The following is an 18,071-nucleotide window of genomic DNA, read 5'->3' on the forward strand; positions in this document are numbered from 1 at the left end:
GTCTTCTGTGACAGGGATGGACCGAGTTACGAACACTTATCCACCTATGTACATCTGAGATGAGCCCCAGTGAAAGCAAACTTACCTCTGAGAGTTGGAAGATGCTGGTTGTCTAGCTGATGTCTTCTGGACCGGTAGAGTAGTGGATATCATTTGCATCCTTGTCTTATTCTCTGACTGCAGGTACCTTCCCCGCCCTTCCACACCTCTTGACAAACAAGGCTGTTAACCTTAGCCAGGGCCCCAGGACCAGTGGGGACAAAATAGCTCCATAACATCAAAGATCCACCACCATATTTTACCATAGGTATGACATACTTTTCTGCATATGCTTCTGTTTTTCAAAATCAACATTTTGCAATGGTCATTTGTCTCTAGCCTTGAACCCCATTGAACGCGTGGTTTTAATTGAAGAGGGCAGTCCATAACTGCAGATGAAGGACAACTTTTAACAAACAGGAAAACCTTTGCTGTGGCCTTTAATCAAGATTGGGCTAAATATTATAGTTCTGATTAGAATAGTTTTGGTGCCGAATATGAAGATTAATTCCCCCTTCCAGTGGGATCAAGATAAAGGTTTTACACAGGTGAAAGGCTCAACCGAGAAATGTAAATGTAACTGAGGTTTAAGAAATGTTGTTAAATTTGAAAACCAAAGGTTATTAACTGTTAGGGATGTGACAAATGTAAAACATTTCTTAACGTTTAAACTGCCATTTTTTTGTTTGTTTTACTCTGCCACTATTTCAACGTCATTTCCTCTCCTCGAGATGCACTTTTAGGTTCCAGCTCAGAGCTAGTATGCTAATCTTATCTAGCTAGCTAATGTTATCTGTTGTTGCTTTTTTTTTTACTACACCCTGTTCAAATGTTTAGCCATCTGGCCCTATGGCTGGTTTTGAAGCTGGATTTGTCATAACAATAGATCGTTTTCCCTATATCAATGCTCGTCATTATGGGGTATTGTGTGTAGATTGCTAAGGGAAAAAATATATTTAACCCATTTTAGAATAAGGTAACGTAACAAAATGTGGAAAAAGTCAAGGAGTCTGAATACTTTCCGAAGGCACTGTATTTGGACGATGAAGCTAACATTTAAAATGTCTCTATACTAAAGCATTTAGGATATGAGATCAAAAGTTTAGTATTTTACTGAAGTTGGTGGTGTATTTATGTACACGATCTAAAATAACTTCAGTTAAACTATTGGTGTCAAGGCAATATGTTACGTCATCAAAACGCGTCTTGCTTGCTGTGGATCGCGCCCTTCCAAGCGACTGCGTGTGCGTTTGTAGCTGCGAACAGCTGACACAAGATTAGTCAAGTTTCAGTGTTTCTATCAAGATATCATTTCTTAGGTGAGTCTTAATTTGGGATTGAAATCTGCAAAAGTGTGTCATTCGCAAATGAAAGCCTTTCCCTTAAGTCGTGTTAACTATTTTTACAAGGATGTTGCTAACGTTAGCTAGCTTGCTAGTTGACAGACACGTTTCTTCCTAGACGTGATGTGTCCATGTCTGTGTTGACAATTCACCTAACTAACGTTACATGAAAGAAACGTAGCAAGCAAATTTAGCGCACTAGTCTCTACCAAGATACTGAGGGCAAATTCTCCAACGTTTTTTTTTTTAATAACCAACGTACGGTCGCTAGCTAGCAAGGTCTCTCTAGTCTAGGTAGCTAGCTAACGTTACCTACTGTAGCTAGTTATGTCTTTGACAGCTTTGCAGAATAGCAAAAATATCCTCTAAGTATGTACTGTAACTAGTTAACGTTCGCTCTACTTTTATTATAGTCAGAGTCCAACGGTATGAAGCTTTTCAGCTGCAGCATGTGCCTCGAGAGTGGAGGCTAGTGGGGGTGGTCAGATATGCCAAATCATTGTTTTGATTTTATAGCTACGACGAGGGTTAACGTCAGCAAGCTTCACTGCGAGATGGATATGACTGTTTCACCTGTCTAACTATGACGGGACTCTTGTTCGTGATGATACTCCCAGCAATGTGATTTGAATCAGAAATTCGGACTTTTCTGAAACGTCTTTTAGTTTACACAGGCCTACACCACCAACAAAACAAACTCCAATTGTTCTTGATATTCTAATGTTTCGAGAGGACATCTGTGTAACCACACTCCTCCAATGAAAACATACATATCACCCACTGATCAAATAAAATAAAACGTATTTATAAAGCCCTTTTTACATCAGCAGATGTCACAAAATGTGTATACAGAAACCCAGCCTAAAACCTCAGAGAGCACATGGCCAGATTGTTCTTCAAGATGTTCATAGATGACCAGCAAGGTCAAATAACAATCACAGTGGTTGTGGAGGGTGCAACCTCTGGAGTAAATGTCAATTGGCTTTTCATAGCCGAGCATTCGGTGAAAGAAGGGGAAAAAAACAGGTCCGGGACAAGGTAGCGCGTCCGGTGAACAGGTCAGGGGTTCCATAGCTGCATGCTGAACAGTTGAAACTGGAGCAGCAGCGCGACCAGGTGGACAGCAATGAGTCATCAGGCCAGGTAGTCCTGAGGCATGGTTCTAAGGCTCAGGTCCTTTGGTAGAGAGAGAAATGCTTAAATTCACACGGGACACCAGATATAAGACTGACCCTAGCCTCCCGGCACATAGACTATTGCAGCATAGATACTGGCGGCTGAGACGGGGTCGGGGGACACTGTTGCCCCGTCCAATGATACCCAACCAGGTAGAATATAACTCCACCCACTTTGCCAAGGGATAGCACCCACACCACTACAGGGATATCAACAGACCACCAACTTACTACCCTGAGACAAGGCTGAGTGTAGCCCACGAATAACTCCTCCACCGCACGAGCCTGAGGAGGTGCAAAACCGGACAGGAAGATCACGTCAGTGACTCAACCCACTCAAGTGACGCACCCCTCCTAGGGACTGCACGGAAGAGCACAAGTAAGCCAGTAACTCAAACCCCGTAAATAGGGTCAGAGGTCGACCGATTATGAGTTTTCAACGCCGATACTGATTATAAGAGGACCAAAAATAGCCGCTACCGATTTAATCAGCCGGTTTAAAAATAAAATAATATTTTTTAAATTATTTATTTATTTGTAATAATGACAATTAGAACAATACTGAATGAACACTTATTTTAACTTAATATAATACATCAATAAAATCAATTTAGCCTCAAATAAATAATGAAACATGTTCAATTTGGTTTAAATAATGCAAAAAGAAAGTGTTGGAGAAGAAAGTAAAAGTGCAATATGTGCCTTGTAAGAAAGCTAACGTTTAAGTTCCTTGCTCAGAACATGGGAACATATGAAAGCTGGTGGTTCCTTTTAACATTCCTTTAACAGTCTTCAATATTCCCAGGTAAGAAGTTTTAGGTTGTAGTTATTATAGGAATTATAGGACTATTTCTCTCTATACGATTTGTATTTCATATACCTTTTGACTATTGGATGTTCTTATAGGCACTTTAGTATTGCCAGTGTAACAGTATAGCTTCCGTCCCTCTCCTCGCTCCAGGAACACATCGACAACAGCCACCCATGCAGAGCAAGGGGAACAACAACTCCAAGTCTCAGAGCGAGTGACGTTTGAAACGCTATTAGCGCGCACCCCGCTAACTAGCTAGCCATTTCACATCGGTTACACCAGCCTAATCTCGGGAGTTGATAGGCTTGAAGTCATAAACAGCGCAATGCTTGAAGTATTGCGAAGAGCTGCTGGCAAAATGCACGAAGGTGCTGTTTGAATGAATGCTTACGAGCCTGCTGGTGCCTTCCATTGCTCAGTCACTAGGATTCGTAAATCATTGCTAAGAATAGTGAAAATGACCGCAGTTTCTACTGGTCATTGTCTTCACGCTGGTTGTATTGGTGCTAGCAAGCTGAAGCTAGCTAGCTACCCCAGAAGGTGCGGTCGAACAAATAATGTTTAATTACCAACTCACTATTGTAAACTCGTCGTTCGTGGCCGGTGTTTGCTTGTTTGCAGACTTTTTTGTACAGCTTTGACAGTGCTACTGATAGTAGTGGTGGCGCTTGGCTTGCACATGCAAATTCAGAACACACAACATTCTATAATAGAACTGTGTTATTTGACGTGTCAAATTAAATGCTTATTTAACGCGTCAAATAGTGTTATTTGACATATATTTTTGACAATCAACGACCCAAACGGCGTTCCATAGTATGTCGTGAGGCTAATAGCAGTGACATTATTACTGTGTAACTCCAGTAGGGCAACATCTGACTGACATTTGGACCAGCAATATCAGCCCCATAAGCAAGCTGAGTCTGACAGCACAGTGGGTCGTCGAGGATTTCGAACTGAGGAAAGTTGTGTTGCATGCTCATGAATGTGCTGGTTGTCATACTGCTGCTGCCATTTCAATGGCATTTGAGAACATGTTTGAAACTTATACCTTTTGTCATGGCATTGAAACGCCTGCTCAATAAAACTGCTGACACAGGCTGTGAACAAGCGATTCGGTGGCATTTTCTGAGCCTTTTTACTGTGTCGCCACCATGCTCGATACTAAGTACAAGGACCGCTATTTCGATGCAGACAAACTGGGTTTACGTGAAATGTTACATACACAGGTGGACAAGATGGAAACGGACACAGTGACAGTGCGCACTAAGGAAGAGAGGTCATGGACAGACAGAGCTGTAACTTCACTGCTTGACATGTACAGTGGCTTGCGAAAGTATTTACCCCCTTGACATTTTTCCTATTTTGTTGCTTTTACAACCTGGAATTAAAATATATTTTTGGGGGGGTTTGTATCATTTGATTTACACAACATGCCTACAACTTTGAAGATGTAAAATATTTTTTATTGTGAAACAAGCAAGAAATAAGACAAAATAACTGAACTTGAGCGTGCATAACTATTCAACCCCCAAAGTCAATACTTTGCAGAGCCACCTTTTGCAGCAATTACAGCTGCAAGTCTCTTGGGGTATGTCTCTATAAGCTTGGCACATCTAGCCACTGGGACTTTGCCCATTCTTCAAGGTTAAACTGCTCCAGCTCCTTCAAGTTGGATGGGTTCCGCTGGTGTACAGTAATCTTCAATTGGATTGAGGTCTGGGCTTTGACTAGGCCATTCCAATACATTTAAATGTTTCCCCTTAAACCACTCGAGTGTTGCTTTAGCAGTAAGCTTAGGGCCATTGTCCTGCTGGAAGGTGAACCTCCGTCCCAGTCTAAAATTTCTGGAAGACTGAAACAGGTTTCCCCAGAAAAATGCCCCTGTATTTAGTGCCATCCATTATTTCTTCAATTCTGACCAGTTTCCCAGTCCCTGCCAATGAAAAACTTCCCCACAGCATGATGCTGCCTCCACCATGCTTCACTCTTGGGATGGTGTCTCAGGGTGATGAGAGGTGTTGGGTTTGTGCCAGACATAGCGTTTTCCTTGATGGCCAAAAAGCTCAATTTTAGTCTTATCTGACCAGAGTACCTTCTTCCTTGTGTTTGCGGAGTCTCCCACATGCCTGTTGGCGAATACCAAACGTGTTTGCTAATTTTTTACTTTAAGCGGTGCCTTTTTTCTGGCCACACTTCCGTAAAGCCCAGCTTTGTGGAGTGTACGGCTTAATGGTCCTATGGACAGATTTTCCAATCTCCGCAGCTCCTTCAGGGTTATCTTTGGTCTCTTTATTGCCTCTGATTAATGCCCACCTTGCCTGGTCTGTGAGTTTTGGTGGGCAGCCCTCTCTTGGCAGGTTTGTTGTGGTGCCATATTCTTAAAACATTTTAATAATGGATTTAATGGTGCTCCGTGGCATGTTCAAAGTTTCTGGTATTTTTTTATAACCCAACCCTGATCTGTACTTATATACTTCTGGTGGTGCCCCTTGCTTAGTGGTGTTGCAGACTCTGGGCCCTTTCAGAACAAGTGTATATACTGAGATCATTTGACAGATCATGTCACACTTAAATAGATTGCACACAGGTGGGCTTTAACTAATTATGTGACTTCTGAAGGTAATTGGTTTCACCAAATCTTATTTAGGGGCTTCATAGTAAAGGGGGTGAATACAGTTGAAGTCAGAAATGTACATACACCTTAGCCAAATACATTTAAACTCAGTTTTCACAATTCCTGAAATTTAATCCTAGTAAAAATTCCCTGTCTTAGGTCAGTTAGGATCACAATTCTATTTTAAGAATGTGAAATGTCAGAATAATAGGTGTCGAATGATTCATTTCAGCTTTTATTTCTTATGTCACATTCCCAGTGGGTCAGATGTTTACATACACTCAATTAGTATTTGGTAGCATTGCCTTTAAATTGTTTAACTTGGGTCAAAGGTTTCGGGTAGCCTTCCACACGCTTCCCGCAATTAGTTGGGTGAATGTTGGCCCATTCCTCCTGACAGAGCTGGTGTAACTGAGTCAGGTTTGTAGGCTTCCTTGCTCGCATACTCTCAATTTTGCCCACACATTTTCTATGGGATTGAGGTCAGGGCTTTGTGATGGCCACTCCAATACCTTGACTTTGTTGTCCTTAAGCCATTTTGCCACAACTTTGGAAGTATGCTTGGGGTCATTGTCGATTTGGAAGACCCATTTGCGACCAAGCTTTAACTTCCTGACTGTTGTCTTGAGATGTTGCTTCAATATATCCACATAATTTTCCTCCCTCACGGTGCCATCTATTTTGTGAAGTGCAGCAGTCCCTCCTGCAGCAAAGCACCCCACAACATGATGCTGCCACCCCCGTGCTTCACGGTTGGGATGGTGTTCTACGGGCTTGCAAGCCTCCCCCTTTTTCCTCCAAACATAACGATGGTCATTATGGCCAAACAGTTATATTTTTGTTTCATCAGACCAGAGGACATTTCTCCAAAAGTACGGTCTTTGTCCCCATGTGCATTTGCCAACTGTAGTCTGGCTTTTTTATGGCAGTTTTGCAACAGTGGCTTCTTCCTTGCTGAGCGGCCTTTCAGGTTATGTCGATATAGGACTCGTTTTACTGTGGATATAGATACTTTTGTACCTGTTTCCTCCAGCATCTTAACAAGGTCCTTTGCTGTTGTTCTGGGATTGATTTTTCACTTTTCGCACCAAAGTACGTTCGTCTCTAGGAGACAGAATGCTTCTCCTTCTTGAGCGGTATGACGGCTGTGTGGTCCCATAGTGTTTATACTTCCCTACTATTGTTTGTACAGATGAATGTGGTACCTTCAGGCATTTGGAAATTGCTCCCAAGGATGAACCAGACTTGTGGAGGTCTACAATTATTGGTCTGAGGTCTTGGCTAATTTCTTTTGATTTTCCAATGATGTGAAGCAAAGAGGCACTGAGTTTGAAGGTTGGCCTTGAAATACATCCACAGGTACACCTCCAATTGACTCAAATGATGTCAATTAGCCTATCAGAAGCTTCTAAAGCCATGTTATCATTTTCTGGAATGTTCCAAGCTGTTTAAAGGCACTTCACAGTATGGACATTGCATTTTATTGCCATGGCCACTTCTGCAGCCTCCTTGCACCATGCCTAAGGCACGTTCACGCAGATGAGCAAGGACCCTGGGCAACTTTCTTTTGGTGTTTTTCAGAATCCGTAGAAAGGCCTCCTTCAGTGTCCTAAGTTTTCATAACTGTGACCGTAATCAAATCAAAGTTTATTTGTCACATGCGCCGAATACAACAGGTGTAGACCTTACAGTGAAATGCTTACTTACAGGCTGTAACCAATAGTGCAAAAAAGGTATTACAGTGGGCGGAAAGTATTTGATCCCCTGCTGATTTTGTACGTTTGCCCACTGACAAAGAAATGATCCGTCTATCATTTTAATGGTAGGTTTATTTGAACATTGAGAGACAGAATAACAACAAAAAAATCCCGAAAAACGCATCTCATAAATGATATAAATTGATTAGCATTTTAATGAGGGAAATACGTATTTGACCCCCTCTCAATCAGAAAGATTTCTGTCTCCCAGGTATCTTTTATACAGGTAACGAGCTGAGATTAGGAGCACACTCTTAAAGGGAGTGCTCCTAATCTCAGCTTGTTACCTGTATAATAGACACCTGTCCACAGAAGCAATCAATCAATCAGATTCCAAACTCTCCACCATGGCCAAGACCAAAGAGCTCTCCAAGGATGTCAGGGACAAGATTGTAGACCTACACAAGGCTGGAATGGGCTACAAGACCATCGCCAATCAGCTTGGTGAGAAGGTGACAACAGTTGGTGCGATTATTCGCAAATGGAAGAAACACAAAAGACCTATCAATATCCCTCAGCCTGGGGCTCCATGCAAGATCTCACCTCGTGGAGTTGCAATGATCATGAGAATGGTGAGGAATCAGCCCAGAACTACACGGGAGGATCTTGTCAATGATCTCAAGGCAGCTGGGACCATAGTCACCAAGAAAACAATTGGTAACACACTACGCCGTGAAGGACTGAAATCCTGCAGCGCCCGCAAGGTCCCCCTGCTCAAGAAAGCACATATACATGCCCGTCTGAAATTTGCCAATGAACATCTGAATGATTCAGAGGACAGCTGGGTGAAAGTGTTGTGGTCAGATGAGACCAAAATGGAGCTCTTTGGCATCAACTCAACTCGCCGTGTTTGGAGGAGGAGGAATGCTGCCTATGACCCCAAGAACACCATCCTCACCGTCAAACATGGAGTTGGAAACATTATGCTTTGGGGGTGTTTTTCTGTTAAGGTGACAGGACAACTTTACCACATCAAAGGGACAATGGACGGGGCCATGTACCGTCAAATCTTGGGTGAGAACCTCCTTCCCTCAGCCATGGCATTGAAAATGGGTCGTGGATGGGTATTCCAGCATGACAATGACCCAAAACACACGGCCAAGGCAACAAAGGAGTGGCTCAAGAAGAAGCACATTAAGGTCCTGGAGTGGCCTAGCCAGTCTCCAGACCTTAATCCCATAGAAATTCTGTGGAGGGAGCTGAAGGTTCGAGTTGCCAAACGTCAGCCTCGAAACCTTAATGACTTGGAGAAGATCTGCAAAGAGGAGTGGGACAAAATCCCTCCTGAGATGTGTGCAAACCTTGTGGCCAACTACAAAAAACGTCTGACCTCTGTGATTGCCAACAAGGGTTTTTTCCACCAAGTACTAAGTCATGTTTTGCAGAGGGGTCAAATAATTATTTCCCTCATTAAAATGCAAATCAATTTATAATTTTTTTTTGTTGTTATTCTGTCTCTCACTGTTCAAATAAACCTACCATTAAAATTATAGACTGATCATTTCTTTGTAAGTGGGCAAACGTACAAAATCAGCAGGGGATCAAATACTTTCTTCCCTCACTGTAGGTGAACAATAGGTAAGTAAAGAAATAAAAACAACAGTAGAAAGACAGTGAAAAACAGTAGCGAGGCTATAAAAGTAGCGATGCTACATACAGACACCGGTTAGTCAGGCTTATTGAGGTAGTATGTACATGTAGATACGGTTAAAAGTGACTATGCATATATGATGAACAGAGAGTTGCAGTAGCGTAAAGAGGGGTGGCGGGGCACAATGCAGATAGCCCAGTTAGCCAATGTGCGGGAGCACTGGTTGGTCGGGCCAATTGAGGTAGTATGTACACATGTACATGAATGTGTAGTTCAAGTGACTGTGCATATGATCAACAGAGAGTAGCGGCAGTGTAAAAGAGGGGTTGGGGAGGGGCACACAATGCAAATAGTCCGTGTAGCCATTTGATTACCTGTTCAGGAGTCTTATGGCTTGGGGGTAAAAACTGTTGAGAAGCCTTTTTGTCCTAGACTTGGCACTCTGTTACCACTTGCCATGCTGTAGTAGAGGGAACAGTCTATGACTGGGGTGGCTGGAGTTGTTGACAATTTTTAGGGCCTTCCTCTGACACCGCCTGGTGTAGAGGTCCTGGATGGCAGGCAACTTAGCCCCAGTGATGTTCTGGGCCGGACGCACTACCCTCTGTAGTGCCTTGCGGTCGGATGCTGAGCAATTGCCGTACCAGGCAGTGATGCAACCAGTCAGGATGCTCTCGATATTGCAGCTGTAGAACTTTTTGAGGATCTGGGGTAGAGGTCGACTGATTATGATTTTTCAACACCGATACCGATTATTGGAGGACCAAAAAAAGCCGATACCGATTAATCGGCCAATTTTTTATATATATTTGTAATAATGACAATTACAACAATACTGAATGAACGCTTTTATTTTAACTTAACATATTATATATAAATAAAATCAATTTAGTCTCAAATAAATATTGAAACATGTTCAATTTTGTTTAAATAATGCAAAAATAGTGTTGGAGATGAAAGTAAAAGTGCAATATGTGCCATGTTAAAAAGCTAACGTTTAAGTTCCTTGCTCAGAACAGGATAACATATGAAAGCTTGTGTTTCCTTTTAACATGAGTCTTCAATATTCCTAATTAAGAAGTTTTAGGTTGTGGTTATAGGACTTTTTCCTCTCTATACCTTTTTGTATTTCATAGACCTTTGACTATTGGATGTTCTTATAGGCACTATGGTATTGCCAGCCTAATCTCGGGAATTGATAGGCTTGAAGTCATTAACAGCTCTGTGCTTCAAGCATTGCGAAGAGCTGCTGGCAAACGTAGGAAAGTGCGGTTTGAATGAATGCTTACGAGCCTGCTGCTGCCTACCACCGCTCAGACTGCTCTTTCAAATCATAGACTTAATTATAATATAATAAACACACAGAAATATTAGTCTTAGTTTCCGGATTTGACCATATTAATGACCTATCATCTCGAAAACAAAACGTTTATTCTTTCAGTAAAATACAGAACCGTTTCGTATTTTATCGAATGGGTGGCATCCCTAAGTCTAAATATAATATTGTTACATTGCACAACCTTCAATGTTATGTCATAATTTTGTAAAATTCTGGCAAATTAATTACGGTCTTTGTTAGGAAGAAATGGTCTTCACACAGTTCGCAACGAGCCAGGCGGCCCAAACTGTTGCATATACCCTGACTCTGCTTACACTGAACGCAAGAGAAGTAACACAATTTCAGGCACCGCATTGATTATATGCAACGCAGGACAAGCTAGTTAAACTAGTAATATCATCAACCATGTGTAGTTTGATTGTTTTTTTATAAGATAAGTTTAATGCTAACTAGCAACTTACCATAGCTCCTTGCTGCCTGCACTCGAGTAACAGGTGGTCAGCCTGCCACGCAGTCTCCTTGTGGATTGCAATATAATTAGCCATAATCGGCGTCCAAAAATGCAGATTACCGATTGTTATGAAAACTTGAAATCGGCCCTAATTAATCAGTCATTCCGATTAATCGGTCGACCTCTAATCTGGGGAACCGTACCAATTTTTTTCAGTCTCCTGAAGGAGGAAAAGGCGTTGTTGTGCCCTCTTCACGACTTTTGTGGTGTGTTTCGACCATAGTAGTTTGTTGATGTGGACACCAAGGAACTTAACTGTTGACCCGCTCCACTACAGCCCCGTCGATGTGAATTGGGGCATGTTCGACCCTCCTTTTCCTGAAGTCGACGATCATCTCCTTTGTCTTGCACATGTTGAGGGAGAGGTTGTTGTCCCTGCACCACACTCCTATGGGTTGGTAATAATTTAGGCAGGTTGCCTTTGCTTTCTTGGGCAGGGACAATGGTGGTCTGCTTGAAACATGTAGGTGTTACAGACTTGGTCAGGGAGAGGTTGAAAATGTCAGTGTAGACACTTGCCAGTTTGTGTGGGTGTGTGTGTGTGTGTATACAGTACATTCGGAAAGTATTTCCGACCCCTTGACTTTTTTCACATTTTGTTTTATTCTAAAATGGATTAAATACAACATTTTCCACATGAATCTACACAACACCTCATAATGACAACCTAATTACGGCGAGCGTAAGGCCGGAATCTTATGGCTAACGGATGGGGCAAGAACATAGAAAAAGTAATTTTGCATGACATTTCAAAATGCTCAAATATAATGTGGGGAGTTGAGAAATTGCCTTATTTTGACTTGTCATATGCGCTGACTCAAAGACCAGTCTGCCAGTAGTGTCATTTTACTGTGAAGTACAAACAAAGAGAGAGACAGCTGAAGAGACAGGTCTGTGAAAATGTGTAGGACTCTTTGGTGTTGGGCTTGGCTGGGGTGTTGACATGGGTGTGGCAAATGGTGCGATCACCGACCTCCTGTTGGACGCGGTGACATTGTAGCTGTTTAAAGCTAATTCCCGGCAATTCTACACATTTTGCCATGGTTTATGCAATCCGAGTGACTCAAACATGCCCTATGCCATGATAAAAATACTCCTGAATGCAGATTTTATTTTAAATTCTCTGACTGTCTAGCTTTTATTGTATTTTTATTTCAAATAAACTCTTACTTAAATGTATAGGTCCATTTATCTTTTCTACATTATCTGGTTTTAGTCATTTAAGTTTGCACTGGATACGCTTTTCCATCATCTTTTTTTCTTCTCTAAAAATAAGTAAATATATGTGTTCTAATGTGTTCTTTTGGCAGTGAATTTAAATGCATTTTTCAGACCTAACTCATTGCTAACAAGCATGTTTCCTCTTCTACTTGTTTCCTCTCCTTGAATCCTTTCCTCACTTCCATCTGACTGAGTAGGAAGTGAGTGAAGGTTTGGAGAAGGAGTCGAGGAAAGGTTATTGAGATTCAGTTTGGGTTAGTTTAAAACGTGTTGCAATGTGATCTTTATCACTTATTTGTACTGAGTGAGTTTAGCGTCAATAACAATAGGCTCCTCTGTAGGCCTACACAACAGCATTCTCTCTTGTTTGGTATTTTGGATTCTAATTTCTTCATGCCTCTAGATGGCAGTCTAGCAAAGCTGATTTCCATACTGAATAGGCCTTCCCCTGCACACCTTGCGCTCTGATTTCTGTCTGTCTGTCACTGTTCTTGTAGCTTTATGGCACCACTGGTGGTGTACGAGTGGCTTTTATCCATTGCTGGAGATATGCAGTGTTGTGTATGAATTCCAAAGGGATGTGTTGATAAAACATGAGGGAGCATAGCTTTGTGTGTGTTTAAAAGTAAAAACATGTATGTACCAATTCCGGATTGCCCGTTTACATTATCATATATTTCACTGTCCTAGCCTACTTGATAGGCCTAAGTTTTTCAGCTTGTTTTTTGTCTTTTTAAAGATCCTGAAAAGTCATGCCGATTCCCATGTAAAATAGCTTTTTGAGTGACTAAATATCACCCATAATATTTTTCCTGGAGAAAAAGTTATTTGTCTCTCATATCTAACTACCAGGATGTTTGAAAAGACTGGCTGAGTGTGAAGGAATCTTGGCTGACAGCTGTTTGAAACGCCTATGTCAAGAAACTTGTGAAAGTAAAATCTTCTCAAGCAAATTTGGTGATACACAAACTCAAACAACATTGAAATTGCATCAGTTGTTAATTTTTTTTATATTAATCTCCCATTTGGCATGTCGTAAGTGTCTTTGCCATAGATGAATAGTGTAAACTTTTAATTATATTTGCTGACACCCTACAGTAACATTTTGGCACCAGTAGAGTTGCTATCTAGCTATATAAACCACGCCCTTCCGCAAACACACCTTCTCCAATGTTGGTTACAAGCCGGTACTTAAATTAGGTAAGCGACTATCATGTTACCATTTGGTGTATTAAAATGAGTTAGTGACGTCACCCTATCCCCTTAATAATCCCGCCTCCTGAATCCAAATGTTTGACATGGGCAAGGACCAGTAACTTTTTATGATCACACTTTATCAATGGTCATTTTTCATACTTTGGTCATTATACTTTGATCTGGTTTAATCGACATATCATCAAATTTCATGAAATACATGATTTAGACTTTTCATTGCCTTTAACTCCTCAAATGTATCTACTCTCATTAAATCTCAGCGATATCATTCCACCACAGCTTCTCATGTTTATTGGGTATTGTAAATAGCCATTCTGTGCCTGTTGATCGCTCTGTTAGCTGCCTTAAGGAACACGCTATTGTTAGCTCCACCTATGCTATTAATAGTTTTATATCAAGCTAATGTTTTGCTACATGTGTCCACAAGCGTTGGGGTATTGTCCATAGTAATCTTGTGCACATTTACCTTAATTCTACTATTAGCTCTGCAACTTTGAATCCAATCAGGAAGCCTATTGTGGTTATCTCATCCAGTTTGATTGACTCTTGTCACCATGGATACTCCTGCTGTTTTCAAGCCTCGCAGAGGGCTTGGACTGTTACATATAAATGTGCGAAGCCTGATGTCTAAACTGGACTTTCTGGATGGATGTCTGGGTGCATGACACTAGCCCAGAAGTTCTGGTTCTCTCTCAGACCTGGCTGAATAATTTGATTATGGATAAGGACGTTGCCATTGCGGACCAGAACATTTTCAGATGTGATGGGCAAAAAAAGGGGCTATTTATGTAAGACCTTCTTTTATGCCATAATGCTTTCTTACAAGTGTCCGTAAGCCAAAATAGTTATATTTATTGCTGTGGTCTACTGTGTAAGTGGAAATTCTCACCCCAGGCATTCCTTCATAATCTGTGTTATGCAGAGCTTTTTTATACTAGCTGTATTCCAGACACTGTTTTGCCACTTTCATTTTTCTCTTCCATTTTTACCTCTGGTTGATAAACATGCCCCTTTCAAGCGATTCAGAGTCAAGAAACGAACTAATCCATGGTACTGTCCTGTACTCTGACCGCCTCTTGATAAGAAATCAAGTCTGGGCCAAGGCTAGACTAACTGGCTCATTAGCTATTTAGGCAATTGAGAAATACACTACTTGACAAAAAGTATGTGGACACCTGCTCGTCGAACGTCTCATTGTAAAATTATGGGCATTAATATGGAGTTGGTCCCCTCTTTGCTGCTATAAAAGCCTCCACTCTTCTCTGAAGGCTTTCCACTAGATGTTGGGACATTGCTGCGGGGATTTGCTTCCATTCAACCGCAAGAGCATTAGTGAGGTCGGGCACTGATGTTTGGTAATTGGGCCTGGCTTGCAGTCGACGTTCCAATTCATCCCGATGGACTTGAGGTCAGGACTCGGTGCAGGCCAGTCAAGTTCTTTTACACCAATCTCGACAAACCATTTCTGTATGGACCTTGCTTTGTGCACGAGCATTGTCATGCTGAAACAGGAAAGGGCCTTCCCCAAACTGTTGCCACTAATTTGGAAGCACAGAATTATCTACAGTATACTGAACAAAAATATAAACGCAACATGCAACAATTTAGATGATTTTACTGAGTTACAGTTCATATAAGGAAATCAGTTAAATAAATAAATTAGGCCCCAATCTATGGATTTCCCATGACTGGGCAGGGGCGCAGCCATGGGTGGGCCTGGGAGGGCATAGGCACACCCACTGGGGAGCCATGCCCAGCCAATCAGAATGAGTTTTTCCCCACAGACAGAAATACTCATCACCTCCCCCCTCAGACGATCCTGCGGGTGAAGAAGCCATATGTGGAGGTTTTGGTCTGGCGTGGTTACATGTGGTCTGCGGTTGTGAGGCCAGTTGGACGTACTGCCAAATTCTTTAAAATGACGTTGGAGGTGGCTTATGGTAGAGAAATTCTTCAATTCCCCATTCAACAGCTCTGGTGGACATTCCTGCAGTTGGCATGCTAATTGTACTTTCTTGAGACATCTGTCGCATTGTGTTGTTTGACAAAACTGCACATTTTAGTGGCCTTTTATTGTCCCCGCACATGGTGCACCTGTGTAATAGTCATGCTGTTTAATCAGCTGCTTGATATGCCACACCTGTCAGGTGAATGGATTATCTTGACAAAGGAGAAATGCTCATTAACAGGGATGTAAATAAATTTGTCCACAGAATTTGAGAAAAAAAGGTTTTTGTGCATATCGAAAACTTATGCAATTTATTTCTGTTCATGAAACATAGGACCAACACTTTACATGTGGCGTTTATATTTTTGTTCAGTATAGAATGTCATTGTATGCTGTAGCATAAGATTTCCCTTCCCTGGAACTCAGGTGGCCTTTCCTGAACCATGAAAAACAGCCCCAGACCATTATTCCTCCTCCACCAAACTTTACAGTTGGTACTATACGTTGGGGAAGGTAGCGTTCTCCTGGCATTGAAACCCCAGATTCATCTGTCGGACTGCCAGATGGTGAAGCGTGATTCATCACTCCAGAGAATGCGTTTCCATGACTCCAGAGTCTAATGGCGGCGAGCTTTACACCACTCCAGCTGACGTTTCGCATTGCTTATGGTGATCTTAGGCTTGTGTGCGGCTGCTGGGCCATGGAAACCCATTTCATGAGGCTCCCAACGAACAGTTCTTGTGCTGACGTTGCTTCGAGGCAGTTTGGTATGCAGTAGTGAGTGTTGCAACTGAGGACAGATGATTTTTAAGTGCTATGCGCTTCAGTAATTGGCGATCTCGTTCTGTGAACTTGTGTGGCTTACCACTTCGCGGCTGAGCTCCTAGACGTTTCCACTTCACAATAACAACACTTAAAGTTGACCGGGTCAGCTCTTGCAGGGCAGAAATTTGACGAACTGACTTGTTGGAAAGGTGGCACCCTATGATGGTGCCACGTTGCAAGTCACTGAGCTCTTCAATAAGGCTATTCCACTGCCAATGTTTGTGTATGGAAATTGCATGGTTGTGCTCAATTTTATACACCTGTCAGCAATGGGTGTGGCTGAAATGGCCAAGTCCACTAATTTGAAGGGGTGTCCACATACTTTTGTATATATGGTGTATGTGCACTGCCTCAGTTAAACAGGCCAAATCAAATGACTTCCTTAGCGCTATGGCAGACTGTAAGTGATCCCTCTATATTTTGGAAAACTGTTCATTCACCAAAGCCGGGTAATTCTACTTTCCGGCCTAAGTAAGTAGTTTTAGACTATCAATACTGAAAAAGTTACTATTTCTGATGCTTTTAATTAGCATTTTATCTGAGCTGGTTTCCTATTTAAAATAAATTGTATTCTTACTGGTCTTGACCAGTTAATTGACTGTTCTTCCCACATACAGCTTCCAGTTGCCTCGATGAATGATCAGTCACCCTCACATGACTTGGGAAGTGGTAGTCTTTTTGGCAACTCACAGAAACAGAAGTTCTTGCTGCCTTACTTGCTATTGACATCAAGAAGTCATTAGGGGCTGACAATTTGGACCCGTCTGTGCTTAATATGCAGCGCCCGTCATTGCTGGCTCAGTAACTATTTTTTATTTTTTTACTTTAGTATCAGGACATTTTCAAAAAGCGTGGAAAGCAGCTTTTGTGCTACAATTTTATAAGGGCGGGATAGTAGTGATCTCGATAGTTTTCGGCCCATTTCCAGGCTCCTTTGTCTTGCAAAAATACTAGAATCATTGGTCCATAAACAGCTACGTTATTTTCTATCTGTAAATGGTATTCTTAATGTTAATCAATCGGATATATTTTTGTTACTGCATTACCAATATTATTTATATAGATTGTAGTTCCCATAACCCAGATTTAAATGAATTTGTAATGACTAGTTTGAATGGTACACAAATTGAGTTCCTTCCATCTTACAAATATCTTGGTATCTGGCTTGAAGGAAATTGTCCACGCCATTTTCATGTCTATTTTAGATTATGGGGATATTATCTATATGCATGTAGCAGCATCTACACTTAAACCACTAGATGCTGTTTTCCATTGTGCCTTTAGGTTTATTACTTGTTATAGAACGCACCATTGTGTTTTGAATCAAAAAGTGCGTTGGGCCTCTATGTAACGAGAGAAACATCCTATGTGTCTGTCATCATGAATTGAATTTAGACTTACAAATGATCAAACCTGGTTTCAGGCTTACATAACACTGGAGGCCCATTCAGTCTCCACACGGTTGGGTAAAGCAGCTTTTAGTTTTTTGAAATGAACATTTATTTATTTTTACTTCCCTGTCTCCCTAAAAACAACCAAATCTGCTGGGATGTAGACGTTATCAAGTGGGTAGTAAAATAACACTACATGAAACATTCAAAGCTATTTCAGTCAATGCTGAGAAATAATTGAAAGTCATGCCGTACAGACAGAGCTGTATAGCCTATTTCTTCAGGGAG

General features: G+C 41.6%; 1 protein-coding gene across 1 annotated transcript in view; it reads left to right on the forward strand.

Moving 5' to 3' along the window:
• The first annotated feature begins 1,233 nt into the window (after positions 1 to 1,233).
• The window catches only part of ipo11 (importin 11), a 255,541-nt gene continuing 238,703 nt past the window's right edge, over positions 1,234 to 18,071 (forward strand). Inside the window, exon 1 of the mRNA XM_014171158.3 lies at positions 1,234 to 1,358. The gene's annotated coding sequence lies outside the window, so the exon portion shown is untranslated. The remainder of the gene's footprint in view (positions 1,359 to 18,071) is intronic.

This window comes from Salmo salar, chromosome 24 (genome assembly GCF_965601325.2).
Source record: "Salmo salar chromosome 24, fSalSal1, whole genome shotgun sequence".
In the NCBI taxonomy this organism is placed as follows: Eukaryota; Metazoa; Chordata; class Actinopteri; order Salmoniformes; family Salmonidae; genus Salmo; species Salmo salar.